The sequence below is a fragment of the Mus caroli genome, unplaced genomic scaffold (genome assembly GCF_978045245.1).
Source record: "Mus caroli unplaced genomic scaffold, Mus_caroli_1 scaffold_1, whole genome shotgun sequence".
NCBI lineage: Eukaryota > Metazoa > Chordata > Mammalia > Rodentia > Muridae > Mus > Mus caroli.
In genome coordinates, this window is record NW_028227256.1 from 134,349,478 (window position 1) to 134,355,453 (window position 5,976).

Consider the following 5,976-nt stretch of genomic DNA (forward strand, 5'->3'; position numbering starts at 1 on the left):
AATGGAAAGAGAGGCCCATTGGACTTGCAAACTTTATATGCCCCAATATAGGGGAATGCCAGGGCCAAAAGAATGGGAATGGGTGGGTAGGGAAGTGGGGGGCGCTATGGGGGACTTTTGGGATAGCATTGGAAATGTAATTGAGGAAAATATGTAATAAAAAAAAAAAGTGTTCAACTGAGTTCTCATTACCAAAACAATAGCATTTACAGGGGGTTGGCTTGATTGATGAACATTTCCTAGAGTTTACTATTTTAAACAGAAAGGAAAGCACAATTGTCTTGGGCTATACTTATTTTCATTAGTTAATGTATGGAGTCACCAAACTGTGTCAAACCTGGGGGAATGGAATTCCCTGCTAGTTAATGGGGGACAGTGGCTACTTGCAGAATCAGCTCTGTAACTGCTGACTCTGACTCTACCGTAGAAGCAAAGTGATTCCAGCAAATAAAGGCACCAGGAAAAGATCCCCGAATAGCAATTGGAAACAGTATCACATATAGTATAGGATACAGTGATGTGGTTATCACTGAGTCCAGAGACTGTAGAGTGCCACTTTTTGTCATTGTGTCATGATTTCTCATGCTCTCCACATGGACATAAACTTTGGCCTTCATGCTCAAGAAGGAGTGCTATTAGCATTACACAGAATATGAAATAGGAAGTTTGTCTCATTATTGTCACATGATTTTAGTGAGAGTATTAATTATTTTTAAAGCAAAATAAAAATCTTAAATTTCTAGAATTTTCATTATTATCTCATAGTAAAGATAAAGTAAATTATACTCTGTTTTTATAAATTATGAGTTTCATGCAAACCATGTAATTTGTTGACTCATTGCAAAGAGAAAGTAGAGATGGTAGAGGAAAAGGGATTGCTTTCCAAATATATAACAGTATGTTACTCTTTTGAGCTAAAAAGAAAGAATTACTGTAGAAGATGTGGCAAAGGAAACAGATGTAAAATGGAGTGCCAGGGCTCCCTTCTCAGTGTTTTGGCATCACATGTGGTAGAATCTTGCCTCGTCTTGGGAAGATCATGATTTTCCCATGTATGCATGACTCCAATTTCAGTGCAAACTTTCCTCCTAGTCCCAAGCTCATCCATACAACTGTAAAAAAGAAAAACAAAACAAAACAAATAAACACAAATCCCCTTGGATAACCCATAGGTATTTGAAATTTGTGTGGAAGAGTTGATTTTTTTATATGGTTTGTTAAACCCTGCATATTACTTGATCTCTTGTGCAAAGCCTGTCATCTATCCTGTGGCCAAATCTATAAAGGAGAGTAATCCCAGTGCCAAGGACTACTCTTCTCGTTATCGTTAATGTTTTAAGTTTCTCTGAAAACATTTTTTTTTGCAGTCAAATAACCCATCCCTTCCTCTATTGCTTCATCCTGATCATACCAAGGAAGTCCTTATCATTAGATGTAACATGCTCACTTTTATTTATGTCCTGTGAAGATTGTGATTCCCCTCCTTGCCTCTTTCGCTCTCACGTATACACACACATATATAAATATATATTTATTCCTATGCCCCTAGGGACATTGCAGGTATAGTTGTGTCTGCTGCGTCACATGTGCATCAGTAGGTGGCAGAGAGGAGAGAGGCTATATGAATACCTATCTCAATGATTAGTCTTCTACCATTCGCTGAAGAAAGCACCACCAGTTAGGCACCAGGAGGCCAGGCCAAGACAGGGAGCTAATCTGAGATTGCCTTCAGTCTAGTGCTACCAGGATGAGCTATAGGGCAAGGAGCAAGCTAAAGATCCCCACTGGGGGTTATGCAAATGGGAGAGCTAACCCTGAAACTTCTCTGCCATGTGGTGACACAAGCAGGGGAGAGAAGTCTTTCCACACTCTCACCCCTTTCTACCCAAAACAGGCAGGAGAACTGGCCTTATCTCTCACCTGCAGCCCTCAGGAGAGTGGGCCTTGCACCCCACCTGGGAAGCACAGAAGAGCTGGCCCTGGACATGGGGTTGCAGGTAAGCTGGCCCCAAGAGCATAGGTGCAGGCAGGCCAGGCCAGGCCTGCCTCTTGTCTGCTGTTCAGTGGCCTTGATGAGGGAGAGATGCCTCCTTCCCTCTCGCATTCTTTTCTCCCTATGGCAATCAGGAGAGCTAGATCTGGTGTCACAAGAAAACTGTTCCTGTCCCTCACCAGTTGCAACACTCTGGAGAACAAAGCATGTACTGCACCTGAGAAGCAGCGTAGAGCTGGCCCTGGTTGCAGGACTGTCAGTAAGCCATCCCTGAGGGCACCGGAGCAGGATAGCCGCAGATACTGCTCAGGCCCAGATCCAATGATTTGAACTGGCTCATTCCAACATCTACCTCATCAATGAACTGTTGGAGTACATGAAGGTTCATTTCTACAGATCCAAAATTACAGGGTCTCCATGAAAAAGATCAATAACAAGGTATTCAACAGGAGTCTCAGTTGGGTTCCAATATTGATAGACTAGCAGAAGAGGCCTTGTACCAGACAAGGAGTCATTGCAACCTTTGTAAGCAAAGACATGTGGAGAAGAGGGTAGATGTTTGACACACTGTGACATACTATAGCTTCCATAAAGAGATTTTTTTTCCTTGTCTGTTAGGAGGAAGGTTGCAAGGGTGGAAGGCAGATATAAGAGAAGGGAAGAGAAAGGAAGGTAGTGGGACTGGGTTCATGATGTAAAATGCAAAAAGAAACAATAAAAGTATATATATACTTTTATATATTTTATTATATATATAATCAATATATATATTGATTATATCAAATGATTAGCCATCTATCAATCTACCCTGTAGCTATCATTTATGTATTTATATATGTATCCATCTATCTTTACCATCTCACTATCATTTATCTATATTTTCTTCATTAACTTTAGTTATTTTGTTGAACTCATTTGTATCCCTCTATCAAAGTATAGCAAGAAAAATCCTGCTTCTGTCTAGATAGTTCACAACCTGTGGTATTTTGTGCAAAATCAGCCCACTTTGAACTCTATAGATGATCACTTAATTTCTCATAAAATATTTGAGGATAAAATGAAAGTTAATAACATATTACTTATATAAATCTGAAAAGTTCCAAAGAGAAATTATGTTGAGTTTTTAATTGACTGACAATATATTATGCTGAGTTGCTTTGGTGCTTACTAATTTAATGTGACATGATCATATAGGTATTGTTTGGGCATATAATTTACTTGTTGCTTTGTGGAATTTCTCAGTTAAGGAACAGTTGGGACACAAATACTATAGCTGGCCCATTTCTGCATCTTATCTCTAGATGCAATAATTTTTTTTTAAACTTGGTTCTACATAATGAGCTGCAAGAATGTGTCAGAGATAGTACTGTTGAGTAAAACAAACACCAAATAAAATATAGATAATGGAATTCCTTACCGTCTCAGTATTTTCTTATATGTTTATTTTCTTCATGTAGTATAATTTATTAATTATAAATAATATAATTTTCAAAGTATATAAATCGATTATGTTGATATAATAAGAATGGCCTCCAAAGGCTCATTTGTTTAAATACTTGATCCCTAGTTGGTGGAACTGTTTGGGAAGGATTAGGAAGTATGATCTTGTTGGAGGAGGTATATCAATTGGAGTAGGCTTTGAAGCTTCAAAAGACTCATGTAATTCCCATCACCTTTTCTCTTCCTCTTGGTTATAGACCAAGATAGATAGCTATCAGCTCTTTCTGTTGCCATGCTTTTGCTTCTAACCCCCAGGAACCATAAACCTGGCTAAATCCTATAAGTTTCCCTTTCATGATGTTTTGTCACAGCAATAGAAAAAGTAACCTTGGGGGAATTTTGTACCAGAGAATAGGCAATTGCTATACGGACCTGACCATGCTGTCTCTGGATAAATATTGAAAACACTGAGAATTTATTCTAAAAAAGCAGTTGAATGGTGTGAGCAGGGGATAATGAGCTTTCCTCATAAGATACTGAAAGAAACTAGAGCTGGGAGCTATATAGACTGTGGAGGCAAGTGTTGTAGGAAATATTAAAAAAAAAAATAGAACTGTCTCATCTCTGCACTTGTGCTAACAACTCTCTGCCCTGGTGACCTGGAGGTATCGCACTGGCCAGCAATGGCCGACCTGTTTTTGTCTCATGGAGACTCTGGCTTAGAACTCCACACTCTTTCCACCCAGCTCTCTAGGTTCCCACTGGCAGGTCGTTGCCAGAACCATATTTCAAATCCCCCACAGCTTTTGTGGTGCACATCTGGCAAACCAATGCTTTGGCAAACCTTTCTGTCTTGAACCTAGTCAAACAGCTGAGTGAAGGAAACTGCCACACAGATTTAGTTCAGAAACAAAGGTAACTCAATCACTGGGTGCAACAACTAAAATCCTAATCTTGTAAGCCTTATTAAATCTAAATCCTACAGTGGCAAATCCTGATGGACCCACCATTGAAACAGGAGACACTTATAGCTACATCTTGTCCTCATGATATCCCTGTCCAAAAGGACCTAATTCTCTCCTGCTTCCTTTCTTCCTCCATCCAATCCTGAAGTCCCACCTACTCACCCAGTGATTAGCTCCTTTATTCTTTAGAGGATTGGTTCACAAGAAGTCACCTGAGTACTTGACTCATTCCTTGTCTGCAGCCCTTCCCAGGAGAGTGGAATTAGCATCAAAATACAAGCAACCCCAGAGCTATCCACAACAGCAAGGATTAAGAGCTTTCAGACAAGGACAATATTAACAACTGTGTGAACACTGTAGCTGACAAGGTAGCATGGTAGTGGCATGCAAAGAAAACAAATCTGTATCTCCTGCATGAATGTAGGATGTATGGCTTCAGTTTAACAGTGTGCCCCTTCTAGTGTTACAGCTGGATTAGCACCATCAGGTGATTTCCTGTGCTCATGGTGCATGCTCAGCAACATGCGGCAATTAGCAATGTTTTGACATAACAATGTAAACCACAGACATTCAGTGTCCTTGAGAAGACAACATTCCTATTTGGTTATTAAGGGTGCTGCCACACCTCAGCTGTGCTGCAGGCATTCCCCCACAGAGTTTGTAATTGTTCTCAGCTCTGCACCTCTTTGTATCATAGGCTGAGATGTGGAAGGGCCCAATCTCTATTGTTTTCCTGCTGAATAGTTCTGCATAACAACAGTAAATTTATTCCTTTATCAATTAGCAACATTTTAAATCCCAGCGTGACTTCTATAATGCCTTGAAAAATAACATAATACCAATAAAAGAAAAATTTGGGGATTAAATTTGGAAAAAATTTAAGGACTAAAAGAGATTGTTCAATGAAAATTAGACACATAACAATTCTTTATGAGAGGTAAATAAGAAGGCCTCTTCCTGATTTGTAGGGCACACACACAAGTTTTCCAAGATGGTGATTTGAAAAGTTATTATATGTAAAACATTCTGATTAATTGAGTATGTCAAGGGTGAAATGCTGTCTCAACAAATATTTTTAAAGTCACAACTGAGATTCTGTTTTAAGAGCTAGTTTTGTGGTATTACATTAAACAGAAAAATAATCAAATTCACTTAATGATGGAGGAATCAGTAAACAAAGTATAAAGAATATGGTGGGAATGCTGTGCCCTGACAAAGGGAAGTGCTTCTAAAGTAAGTTTCCTCATCAAACTATGGTTGGAAGAGTTGAAGGAGCTGGAAAAAAATCAAAGTGTTTGGAGAATAGAGCTACTAGTTTAAAATTTTATGCATCTGAGCAAACAAGATGGTTCAACTCAGCTGGAAAAGGCACTTGCCCAGAAGCCTGGTGATTGTAGTTTGATAGTATGAACCCAAGAGAAGATGAAAGGAGAGACATAACTCCATAAAGTTCTGCTTCATCACCACATGCACACTTTTGCACACACACCCATAGATACACTAAAAGGCACAACTAAACCAAGAGATTAGTGCTAAGGTCCTTTTATTATTGTTCGTTGTTGATGCAGCTTGTGTAGT

General features: G+C 39.2%; 1 pseudogene; it reads left to right on the plus strand.

The window, feature by feature from the left end:
• Positions 1-1,538: 1,538 nt before the first annotated feature.
• On the plus strand, positions 1,539-1,654 carry LOC115032501 (small nucleolar RNA SNORA17; annotated as a pseudogene).
• The last annotated feature ends 4,322 nt before the right edge of the window (positions 1,655-5,976 follow it).